Here is a 13,203-nt window from a genome sequence, read left to right as displayed (position 1 = left end):
CCATTTGCCATGGACTGATCCAGACTGCACTGGAACAGGGGCAAGCTCCAGAACACCTGCAATACATTGATGACATTATTGTGTGTGACAATACTGTGGATGCAGTCTTTGAGAAAGGGAGGAAAATAATCCAAATCTTGCTGAAAGCTGGTTTTGCCATAAAACGGAGTAAGGTCAAGGGACCTGCACAGGAGACTCAACTTTTGGGAATAAAATGGCATGATGGAAGTAGACAGATCCCCACAGATGTGATCAACAAGATAACAGCAATGTCTCCACCCACTAATAAGAAAGAAACGCAAGCTTTCTTGGGTGCTGTAGGGTTCTGGAGAATGCACATCCCAAATTAGAGTTCGATTGTAAGCCCTCTCTATCATGTGACCCGGAAGAAGAATGATTTTAAATGGGTCCTGAGCAGGAACAAGTCTTTGAGCAAATCAAACGAGAGAGAGTTCATGCAGTAGCCCTTGGACCATCTGGACCCGGCCAGATGTAAAAAATGTACTGTATACTGCAGCCGGGGAGAACTGTCCTACCTGGAGCCTCTGGCAGAAAGCTCCAGGGGATATTCGAGGTCGACCCCTCGGCTTTTGGAGTCAGGGATACAAAGGATCTGAGGCCAGCTATACCCCAACTGAGAAAGAGGTACTGGCAGCATATGAAGGGGTTTGAGCTGCTTCGGAAGTGATTGGCACTAAAGCACAGCTCCTCCTGGCACCCCGGTTGCCTGTGCTGGGCTGGATGTTCAAAGGCAGGGTCTCCTCTACAAATCATGCAACTGATGCTACATGGAGTAAATGGGCTGCACTAATTACACAATGAACTCGAATAGGAAATCTCAGTCGTCCAGGCATTCTCGAAGTCATCATGGACTGGCCAGAGGGCAAAGATTTCGGCATGTCACCAGAGGAGGAGGCAGTTTGTGCTGAAGAGGCCCCTCCATATAATAAACTTTCAGAAAGTGAAAAGCAGTATGCCTTGTTTACCGATGGGTCTTGCCATATTGTGGGAAAGCATCGGAGATGGAAGGCAGCTGTACGGAGTCCTGGACGACAAGTTGCAGAAACTGCTGACGGAGAGGGTGAATCGAGTCAGTTTGCTGAGGTGAAAGCCATCCAGCTGCCCTTGGACATTGCTGAATGAGAGAAGTGGCCAGTACTTTACCTCTATACTGAGTCATGGATGGTGGCAAATGCCCTGTGGGGGTGGTTGAAGCAATGGAAGCAGAGCAACTGGCAACGCAGAGGTAAACCCATCTGGGCTGCTGCACTGTGGAAAGATATTGCTGTCCGGGTGCAGAACCTGGTGGTGAAAGGTACGTCATGTAGATGCCCATGTAGCCAAGAGTCGGGCCACTGAGGAACACCAGAACGACCAACAAGTGGATAAAGCGGCTAAGATTGAAGTGGCTCAGATGGACTTAGATTGGCAACATAAAGGTGAATTATTTTTGGCCCGGTGGGCCCATGACACTTCAGGCCATCAGGGCAGAGATGCAACATATAGATGGGCTCGTGATCGAGGGGTGGACTTAACAATGGACACTATTGCCCAGGTTATTCATGAGTGTGAAACATGTGCTGCAATTAAACAAGCCAAGTGGTTAAAGCCTCTTTGGTATGGAGGACGATGGTTGAAGTATAAATATGGGGAAGCCTGGCGGATTGACTATTTCACACTGCCGGCAACCCGCCAAGGCAAGCGCCATGTGCTTACCATGGTGGAAGCAACCACCGGGCACCCCAGAGAGAATTGAGTCAGACAATGGGACTCATTTCCAGAATAACCTTATAGATATTTGGGCCAAAGAGCATGGCATTGAGTGGATATATCACATCCCCTACCATGCACCAGCCTCTGGGAAAATCGAACGGTACAATGGGCTGTTAAAAACTATACTGAGAGCAATGGGTGGGGGAACTTTCAAGCATTGGGATACACACCTAAGGCCACCTGGTTGGTCAACACCAGAGGATCTGCCAACAAGTCTGGCCCACCCCAGTCAGAACTTTTACATATTGTAGAGGGGGACAAAGTTCCCGTGGTGCATATGAAGAATTTGCTGGGGAAGACAGTCTAGGTTATTCCTGCTTCAGGTAAAGGCAAACCCACTCGTTGGATTGCTTTGGCTCAGGGACCTGGATATACTTGGTGGGTAATGCGGGAAGATGGGGAAGTCTGATGTATACCTCAAGGGGATTTGATTTTAGGGGAAAACAGGCAGTGAACTTAATTGTATGCTGTTGCCTGCTGTGTAATGCTTTTATAGCCCATCAACTAGATGTCTTCAGGTCACCAGCGACTAGCCCTGACTTCCCTCCAACCATCATCCCAACAGAGAATGAACTTTGATAGAACCAGATGAGTTCCGCAGTAAAGGAACGACCAGCATCCGCAGGCAACGATCCAGTACTGCACACAGCCTTTCCTTCCCTGATAGATTGTTACAAGAGATGGAACCTGACATCATGGACGGAATGGACTCGGCAGCATTATAGGGATTGGTCCATGCACTAAGAAAATGATCTTTTTCTCTTGGTCTGTATGTATATGGATGTATATATGTGGGAGAGCAATGGTATATTGAAAATGTGGGATCTGTGCATGTCGTGAATGGTATGGAATAAGGGGTGGATGATGTCCTGGGTTCAGCAGTAGCAGTCATGTTTCTCCTTCGTGGTACCTGGTGCAGTGCTGTGTTTTGACTTCCAGCCTGGGAGCAATGTTGGTGAAACCGATGTTTTCGGTTGTTGCTGAGTGATGTTTATCCTGACCAAGGACTTTGTGAGGCTCATGCTCTGCCAGGGAGGAGGGGAAGCTGTGAGGAAGCAGAGACAGTGCGCCTGACCCAGGCTAGCCAAGGAGGTATTCCATACCACAGCACGTCATGCCCGGGGTGGGGGTTAACTGGGAGTTACCCGGAAGGACACGGGCTTCCGGGTGGGACTCGTTTCTTGGCCGGTGTTATCGTATTCTCTTCCCTTGTTATTTTCTCTCATCATTGTTGTAGTTGGGTAGTAGTGGTGGTGATTTGTGTTGTACATTGGTTGCTGGACTGTTCTTGTCTCAACCCATAGGAGTCGCTCCCTTTCGATCCTCCTCCCCGTTCCTCTGGGAGCGGGGAAGGGGAGAGTCCCAGGGGAGGGTGGGGTGGGCCCTCGATTGTTGTTAGCCGGGCACCACTCACTGGGAGTGAGTGAACAAGTTGCCTGACTGGGTTTAAACCACGACCTCATCCTTGACCTTTTTTCTCCTCTTCAATTCACCTACCTCTTCCTCCAGAGCTGAGTTAGGTTTTCCATCTCACTTTCTCATGTCTTCTCTGTGATCCCACAGGTGAAGCCATAGGGTTGCCCAAGACATGTACCTCCTATATCTTGTCGGTTGAGCAGTAAGACTCCTTTTGTTAGTATCTGAGACGTGGGTTGTTACACATGCGGAGCTGGATATATTGGATGGATTATTTCTCAATTGTTTGAACTCCTGGGACAGTTTTTCCACAGCTGAATTGAGTAGCACCAACAGCTGCACTGTCTGTTGTAGTCAGGGTTTGAGTAGCTGCTGTACTTGATGCTGCTGTTGGTGTAGTTGCTGCGCATTGAGTTGGAGTAGCTGCATTGTCTGTTGTAGTTAGAGTTTGAGTAGCTGGTGTACTTCTCACTGGGGTTGGTGTAGATGCTGTATTTTGAGTTTGAGTAGCTGCATTGTCTGTTGCTTTGCCATCAGATCCAGAGACATCTTTTTCCCTTTGAAGGTGCTGGATAGTGTTGAACAGGGCTCTGTAAGCATAGGCCAAGCCCCAGCATGTTGCCATGGTTTGTCCCTCTGTGGTATGACCAGGATGACAACATGCCTCATTTAAGTGTTTTACTAATTTTTCTGGATTTTGCCCTTGTTCAGTGGTAAAGTTCCAAAGCACTGGAGGGGCCCACTGGCCTAGATACTTGCCCATACACTCCCACACACCCTGCCACTCATGACTGTCCAGACTCAGGGAAACAACCTCTTGGTCCTCCTATATCATCGTCTAACCCTAGGCAAGACCCAAAGCTGACTCTGCTTAACTTTCGGGATCAGACAAAATGTTCATGGGTAAACACGCTGTATGTTCGACAACACAGTGATCCTCATCATAATCAGCAGGCAGGTCTTGAGGGTTCCCAAAGGCCATTCACAACCTTCAGAACTCTCAAATGGTGCTGTAAATAGCCTGGTGGGGTAGTTGGGGGTGTGAGGGAATGTCTCCCTCATGGGCTGACCACGTGAGGAATGAAAAAAATATTTGGAATTTCTGAACACTTCCATTATATACCTCCCAAAGTATAGAGGTGATGACCACACTGGAAATGCAAGCCAGATCAATTTCATGATCAATGATTCTATTGTATTGCAAGTAATTACCATAAAGTACAATGAGACAAGAACCTTAGCCCAAGCCCCCCAGCCGATATACACGAAAACAGCAAATACCAGCTGTAAATAATGTACAACATGCTGAAACTCTGAGATGAAGAGCAACAGCTTTGAAAGCCAATAAATCAGCATTGTGACGAGTGACTATTAATCCAAAACAGTGAATGCTTATCACAAATATGATTAGACACAGTCTGCTCAGACCTGTTGTTATCTCAACCCTTCAAGCTCCACGTTGGGCGCCACAAAGTACTGTCGTTGTTTAAGGCCAGCCAGTTACTCAGAACCAAACAGCTGCTCACTTACTCCCCTCCCTTCCTTCCCCCACTCCCAGAGGGATGGGGAGGAGAATCGAAAAAATGTAACAAATCCCACAGGTTGAGATAAGGTCAGTCCAGTAACTAAGGTATAACACAAAACTACTACTGCTGCCACCAATAATAATAATGATAAGGGAAATAACTAGGGAAGAGAATACAACTGCTCACCACCTGCCGACTGATACCCAGCCTGACCCAAGCAGTGATTTAGCCCTTCTGGGTTACTCCCCCCATTTTCTATACTGGGCATGAAGTGCTGTGGTATGGAATACCCGTTTGGCTAGTTTGAGTGAGGTGTACTGTTTCTGCTTCCTCCTGGTTTTTATTCCTCCCTGGCAGAGCATGAGACTGATAAAGTCCTTGGTCGGAATCAACATTATTTCACAACAACTAAAAATATCAGTGTTATCAGCATTGTTCCCAGGCTGAAAGTCAAAAACACAGCACTGCACCAGCTACTAAGGAGAAAAATGACTGCTATAGCTGAACCGAGGACATCTGGCAAGCAGGCACACACAGCAAAGGGAGAACTACGATTTATATTTCCTATCCCGTCTGCAAATTCCCTCCCTTGTTTCCCCATTGGTTGGGTACTCCATGGTTTACAGTCTATCCAACGCGTATAATCTACGTGCTAACTGTCCCGCCTCTGGTCACATCTCCCCTTGCTCGATTTCATACACCCCTTCCTCTTATTTATTTATTTCTCTCATTTTAGGTTTTGATTTCATAACTCTCTGGCAGACGTGATACCCCAATTTACTGTTTAACCTGCCTGCACCTGCTTAGTTTCATAGGTTGTAAAAATATCCTATTTTTTTTAAATCGCAGAGTGTATCTTTCGTCTAGAGATGATCTTGTCTTTAACCACAGAGTGTATCTTTCTGTGTTATGGAATCTCAGTTTGTTTTGTTCTCTTAGTAACTTAGTGCTAGCCCTGGTACTGAAAACTCTTAATATTTGCAAACCCTTAATATTGATCTTAAAACTCAAAAATTGTAAAGCCTTAATATTGCAAAGCCCCCTCTCCAATTATGCAAAAACAACAGTTTCTCTCACAGTTTCCCCTTTCTCTTATTTATACTATTGTTGCTTTTCATGCTTTTTTAGATATGCGTCCCATATGTCGCTTCCAGTCTGCATAACATAATTTCTCATTTTTCTCCTGAAGATAAGTCATCCAAATCATTTTCACTTTTCTTTTATCTAAAGCATTTTATCAGAGTAGGGTGGTGTTCCCATGAGCATTTGTTTTCACAAAGTTGTTTACTGCTACTACAGTTAGAGAAGTAAAAATTGATACCACCATTCCTCTCCATTTTCCAAACCGGGATTCTCGCCATCCTGTCAATGAACTGTCTATTCTCAAATTTGCTGCCATTTCTTCTGCCACGGTAGTGAGGCCTTGTAAGGCTCTGATTATGGTTACATCTGGTGTTGTATTAATTGGAATAAATGTGCAACACCTATTCCTTATGCATACTCCTCCTGTTTCAGCTAATATCATATCTAAACATATTCTGTTTTCCCATGTCACCCTGCTGGTAGCATTGAACTGTTTCAGAATTCCTTTTATTGCATCCCTGGTATGATTTATAAACCTCTGCTGATTATAATAAATATAATTTATCCAATTTACATTCTTATTGATTGTAACCTACCAAAAAACACACCAAAAAAAGATTGAAACCCTGTTGCTACTTGGTTCCCAGCTTTGTGTTCATCAGGAACTCCTTGAGGAACTCCAATTCAATCAATAAATTATTTTGTCAATGGCTGTTCCTAAAATATTTCTCTTTATAGTCCGAGGTGTTTGTTTCCCTCTCAAATGTCAGGGTAAATGGAATTGCCAGTTGAACTATTGCGCAGGTGCCCTTCCAATTCGGAGGAAGTGTAGACCATAGGATTTTTTCCCCCCACAGTACCACCGTAAGTCTGCTTTGGGAATTTTTATAGCTGAGTAGTTTCCTGCATTGTCCTCGGTCACATTTAGTAGATCTGCACGGCACGTGTCTCTGATTCTCCTAGATACCTGGTGGCATTCACACCTTGTCATGAGAGGCTAGCTGTATGGTTACTAAATGCTGAGGAGAAAGTAGGAGGCACCCTGATGTCCTTGTCCATCAGAGCAGGGAATAAGAGTGAGAGGGACTTACAGGTTTTGTTTCCCCAGGCAGCCTTCTCCTGGTACAGTGTGATTATGCACATCATTCCCTGTCGGTCTTAAGTCCATCCTAATGGAAAAGGGATTACCTGTGCTGTAGGTCATCCTGAAGCACATGTATAACAATTGCTTCTATTTAAACTTTTCACTGTATATTTGACCCATTCTACCCAGGCATTTGTATCTCCATGTCTTGTTTTTATTTCAAGCATCTACTTCAAATCTTTAATTTCAGTTACCATTAATACCTTAGGATTATTTGGTGGAGTCCGTGCCCCCACTGATGGAGGAACAGTAGGGTCCCACAGGCTGGCCACATTCATTCCTTTTTGTCTCACAAGCCACCAATCTAAATCTAGCAATTAGATCCCCTCCTGTCACATCTGCCCCCAGGCCATGAACTTGGCTTACTTCCCCACCAGCACTTGCAATGGCAAGTGCTATGGGACCACACTCTAAATCCTACAGTCAGGTTCTACGTGACCTTTCAACATCATAATTTTACTTTATAGAGATTTTTCCTAAGCATTGGGTGAGATCCACCCATTAAAGGCAGTTGTAAAACAAACATCACCCAGGACAAGGTGATTCTCAGTATGGTTGGAGATAATACCCTGGGCATAATTATTTATCATAACTGTTTAACTTTCTTTGCTCTTTTAAATCTTCACACTCAAGTACTTGACAGGTGTCAAATAGGGTAGTTTGTGGATTTTGTTCTTTAGTAATTTTTATCCACAATTTAACTGGGTATCCTAGAATTCCTCTCATTTGGTCAAAATGAGCTTCCTGTTCCAAAGTTTTCCTTTGAATTCCTAATAGATAAGAGTTCATTGTCACTATGATTTTCCACAATACCTATGTTTTCAGCACAGCAAATACAAAATAATCTTATAAAGGTTCTCACAACGTTTCAGAAGCAGGTGTGTATGCTTATTGTCTCTTTATCTTAATACACATGGGGTTCTTAGTTGATTGTACACGCCACTGCCTGTCTTGAGATGGGAGTTCCACTGGTCCTTTGATCCTAGTGTAGTGTGTCCAACCTTTTTCTTCAGTCCTCACAGCAGTTTCAGTGGTCAGCAGTATTTGAAATGCGCCCTTCCACTCTGGTTGCAATTTTGAGTCCTTCCAGGTCTTGATCAGGACCTACTCTCCCGGTCAGACAGTATGAATTTCAGCAGTGGAGTTGGGGCAAGCAGTCTTGTTTCTGAGGAAAGACAAGGAAGACAACAACCCCAGTATATAGTTCTTAAGAAAAGCTTCCTTGGTTTCAAACTGCAGAACTTCATCAACCTCACCTATGTAAGGTAGTCCAAATGGCATTTCATAAGATGATATCCCTAGGTCTTTTCTAGGCAAGGCTCAAATTACCTCTTTTATCCACACAACTGGGTTTATCTTTTCCTCATCTTGTTTATAGAGCTATTGAAACTAAAATCTGATCCCTGTAAGTTTTCATTTCTAACCCTAGTTGTACAATTAAATTTCTCTCTAGCAATTTGCTTCTTGTTTCAGGACTGTATACAATTGTCCTTGAATTGTTTCGCTATTTAATTCAAGGTAGTGTCTTCAAAAATGGGAACTCAAACTCCCTCTCCTTTTACTCCTGAAACAGTTATCCTTTGGTTTAATAATTTCAGTGTTCCTGATTAAGTGTGTGATTACATGTGCACATGCATGCTATTAAGTGTATGGCTCCACATGTGCATGATTATGTGTGCAAAGTGTGCTGTGCCTGCACTGGGCTGCTGGTGAGCAGCGTTTTCAGAGCTGTGGCTGGGGTACAGCCATCTAATCAGCTTGACTGCACAAATTCAAACAGCAAGTTGTGGAGCAGGCATTTCTACTGCAGGGTCAAACACCAATTTGGTGGCCTTCTATGATGGGGCTACAGAACTGATGGACGGGGTATAGCAGTTGATGTCATCTACCTGGACTTGTGTAAAGCGTTCGACACTGTCCCACATGACATCCTTTTCTCTAAATTGGAGAGACATCAATTTGATGGATGGACCACTTGGTGGATAAAGAACTGGCTGGATGGCCACACACAAAGAGTTGTCATCAATGGCTCAGTGTCCAGCTGGAGACCAGTAACGAGTGGTGTCCCTCAGGGATCGGTGTTGGGACCGGTCTTGTTTAACATCTTCGTCCCTGACATGGACAGTGGGATTGAGTGCACCCTCAGCAAGTTTGTCGATGACACCAAGCTGTGTGGTTCGGTTGATACAATGGAGGGAAGGAATGCCATCCAGAGGGACCTTGACATGCTTGTGAGGTGGGCAGGTGCCAACCTCATGAAGTTTAACCATGCCGAGTGCAAGGTCCTACACCTGGGTCAGAGCAATCCCAGGCACAGCTACAGGTTAGGCAGAGAAGAGATTCAGAGCAGCCCTGTAGAGGAGGACTTGGGGGTGTTGGTTGATGAGAAAATGAACATGAGCCGGCAGTGTGCTCTTGCAGCCCAGAAAGCCAACCGTATCCTGGGCTGCATCAAAAGGAATGTGACCAGCAGGTCAAAGGAGGTGATCCTGCCCCTTTACTCTGTTCTTGTGAGATCTCACCTGGAGTACTGTGTGCAGTTCTGGTGTCCTCAACATAAAAAGGACATGGAACTGTTGGATCAAGTCCAGAGAAGGGCCACGAGGATGATCAGGGGACTGGAGCACCTACTGTATGAAGACAGGCTGAGAAAGTTGGGGCTGTTCAGCCTGGAGAAGAGAAGGCTGTGTGGAGACCTCATAGCTGCCTTCCAGTATCTGAAGGGGGCCTATAGGGATGCTGGGGAGGGACTCTTCATTAGGGACTGTAGTGATAAGACAAGGGGTAACGGGTTAAAACTTAAACAGGGGAAGTTTAGGTTGGATATAAGGAGGAAATTCTTTCCTGTGAGGCTGGTGAGGCACTGGAATAGGTTGCCCAGCAAGGTTGTGAATGCTCCATCCCTGGCAGTGTTCAAGACCAGGTTAGACAAGGCCTTGGGTGATATGATTTAGCGTGAGGTGTCCCTGCCCATGGCAGGGGTGTTGGAACTAGATGATCTTAAGGTCCTTTCCAACCCTAACTATTCTATGATTCTAACTTTCCTGAAATACTCTAAGTCCTTGATAGCTCCCCCCCCCCCTTCTCTTTCGTAAGATCAGTGAAAGAATTTATTGTTCCTGAAAGTGAGGGATTCTGACTGCTGGCTCGACCTGGCTGCAGCAGAGGGAGGCACCATGTGAGCCTCACACAGCCATCTCTGCAGCTTAGATCTGACCTGCATATGCACTCATCCTATGCCAGCCCTGGACATCCCCAATGCATCCTGCCCTGGCACTCCTTTGCCAGCATGGTGCTGGCAGCGTGCAGAGATGGCCTCTTTCCAGAGAGGCTGTGTCAACTGCCCTTGTCACCATCACATGACTGTACACACACAGCAGTGATCTGAGCATGGTTAGACTTCTCTGAGCCCAGTGACACTACACCTACCACGGCTGCAGATGCTGCACCTCCTGCTCATCAGGATTTTCAGGGGGTGGGCTATAAACTATTTGGGGGGAATCATATGGAGGGGGTAAACTCTTTAGAGGATCCCATGCCTTAGGTTCCTCAGTATTTCCCTTAATTTTCATTTGTTGTTTTTAAGGGGAACAAGTGAACTGCAGGGAGGGGTAGAATTTCTACCTCCTGCTTCACTGTTAATCCTGACTCAAGTCGCCCAGGAGACCTGTTACAATTCTCACACTCCCAGCATACTGCATAATCAGACTCTTCTTGTGAGAAAGGTTCCTTAACACAGAATCATAGAATAGTTAGGGTTGGAAAAGACCTTAAGATCATCTAGTTCTAGCCCCACTGCCATGGGCAGGGACACCACACACTAAACCATGTCACCCAAGACTCCATCCAACTTGGCCTTAAACACTACCAGGGATGGAGCATTTACCACTTCTTTGGGCAGCCCATTCCAGTGCATCACCACCCTCACAGTAAAGAACTTCTTTCTTATATCTAACCTAAACTTACCCTGTTTAAGTTTGAATACATTGCCCCTTGACATTTACATATTTTAAAGCTTGACATTCTTATGTTTCCTCAGCCCCATACTTTAGCCAAAAAGCCACCAATGGCTGAATACTTTCTCCATATAAAACAACAGTATTGTGTCATCTTTTTCCTATCTTTTCCCTTGGTATAAGATATGTCTTTCCAATTTTTCAACATCCTCCCTAAGGGACTTTCTGGAGGAATATTATTCCCAGGATGATTCCTCTAATCCCTTCTCTTTTCCTTAGGCCTATTTTTCTTATTCTCCATTCTGTTTCCCAAGAATTCCTTTCAACAAGTCCTTACACTTTGTCCTTCTCCAGCTGCATCCCTCACGGAATAACAGAAACCTGGATCCAGATTCCACACTTGTTTCGTACTTATTTGTACATCTCAGACACACACACTCACTCATGTCTTTTAGAATGTCCCAACCACCAAGGTAATACTTGAAGTCCAATTTTCTTACCTTGGTCTGTGCACAGAGTTGCCTGGTTACTGTAGTGGTGCCTACTTTTTCCTCTGTCTCTTTTTCCCCCTCTGGTTTACTGGGTCTACCTTATAAAAATGGTCTCAGGATTTCAGTCAGTGGCTGTGGAACCCCCATTGGCTCAGCACGAGGCCTTTGAAATCAACGGGACGTGTCTCCCTGTCCTTTGTCAGCAGAGGTCCCCTCAACTATGATTTGATCCCATATGAGCTCCCAAATTGTGAGAAATGGTCTCTAGATAAAAACTTAAGCTCAGGGTAGACACAGCAGTGAAGCAGCTATTTATTAATGTTTGTGCAAAAACAGGTGTCCTGGCAAGTAGGCACAGACAGCAAAAGCTGAACTATGATTTATATTTCCTATCCCGTCCTCAAGTTCCCTCCCTTGTTTCCCCATTGGTTGGGGACTCCAAGGTTTACAGCCTATCCGACGCATATAATCTACGTGCTAACTGTCCCACCTCTGGTTACATCTCCCCTTACTCGATTTCGTACGCCCCTTCCTCTTATTTATTCATTTATTTCCTTTTATGGTTTGATTTCATAACTCTCTGGCAGAAATGTGGTACCTCAACTTACTGTTTAACCTGCCTGCACCTGCTTAGTTTCATAGGTTGTAAAAAGATAGTATTCTTTTTAATCACAGAGTGTATCTTTCGTCTAGAGATGATCTTGTCTTTAACCACAGAGTGTGTCTTTCTAAGTTATGGAATCTCAAACAGTTTGTTTTGTTTCTTAGTAACTTAGCCCCAGCCCCAGTATTGAAAAATCTTAATATTGCAAACCCTTAATATTGATCTTAAAACTTGAATATTGTAAATCCTTGTATTGCAAAGCCACATTCCCAATTATGCAAAAACAACAGCTGCTCTCACAGCCATGGCTCCTCATCCTGTCACCTGTAAAGAGTCTGGCATCATCTTCTTGGCACCCACCTTTCAGATATTTATATGTATTAATGAGATTCCCTCTATTTCAGATATTAACGGTAAGCGTCCTTCCGCTCAAGAGGGAGGATATAGAAGGTACACATCATGGGGTGCAGAGTGGGAGGGTTGACCTTAGACCTGATCCTATAGTGAATTCTAATCTGTTTTTACAAGTAAGTGGAGAAATAAGTGTTATTTAAATTCTTCTGTCTTCTGCATACTTCATTAAATTAATGTTTCTCCTCAGTCTGCAAGCTCAAATTGTTACTTTTATTTCTGAATCAGCTCCTTAAAATACTGGTTTTGCCTGAGGAATGCCAGTGTATTTCTGGATGAGTGCCAGGAGGTTTGCAACCAGAGAGAAGAATGTGCTATCTCAGTAGTTGATGAAACAAAATTGTTCTTTTCCTTCCCCACTGAGATTGTCAGATGTCCTAAAGCCTTTTACTTTAGGAAACACTAGTTTCCAAATAGCCTTAGGCTTGAAATCTAATTTAGTATGGTATCAAGTTCCCTTTAGAGAGTGTTCTGAGCCTAAGCATCATCTAAGTGCTCTTACTCTATAAGCAGTAAAGGAAACTTTTCCTGGAGCAATACAATTTAGTATGAATTTAGCATGGTTTGTTAAATTTTCATGATCAGTTTGGCTCATGTTAATTGCTAAACTAGCAGCTTAAGGGAGGCTGCTACTTTGGTATTCAGGAAGTGCTGAAATACTGAAACTAGTACATAACATCTCCTTTTGCTTCACTGAAATTTCCCCTTATTGTTAAACACTGGTTCAGTTATGGCACCAATATCAACATATGAAGTGCTGGTGTCACTGAATGTTCCAGAGTTTGAGGATTCCTGGTTG

At 44.5% G+C, this 13,203-nt stretch overlaps 1 protein-coding gene across 2 annotated transcripts in view; it reads left to right on the top strand.

The window, feature by feature from the left end:
* The window catches only part of LOC133283089 (E3 ubiquitin-protein ligase KCMF1-like), a 99,903-nt gene that overhangs the window by 63,797 nt on the left and 22,903 nt on the right, over positions 1–13,203 (top strand). The gene's annotated exons all lie outside the window — the stretch shown is intronic.

Source organism: Pezoporus flaviventris, unplaced genomic scaffold, assembly GCF_033815535.1.
Source record: "Pezoporus flaviventris isolate CSIRO_AGI_PZ_B2104156 unplaced genomic scaffold, CSIRO_AGI_Pfla_v1 ptg000153l, whole genome shotgun sequence".
NCBI lineage: Eukaryota > Metazoa > Chordata > Aves > Psittaciformes > Psittacidae > Pezoporus > Pezoporus flaviventris.
The sequence above is the reverse complement of the archived record's forward strand: the minus strand, read 5'-3'. Positions and strand labels throughout refer to the sequence as shown.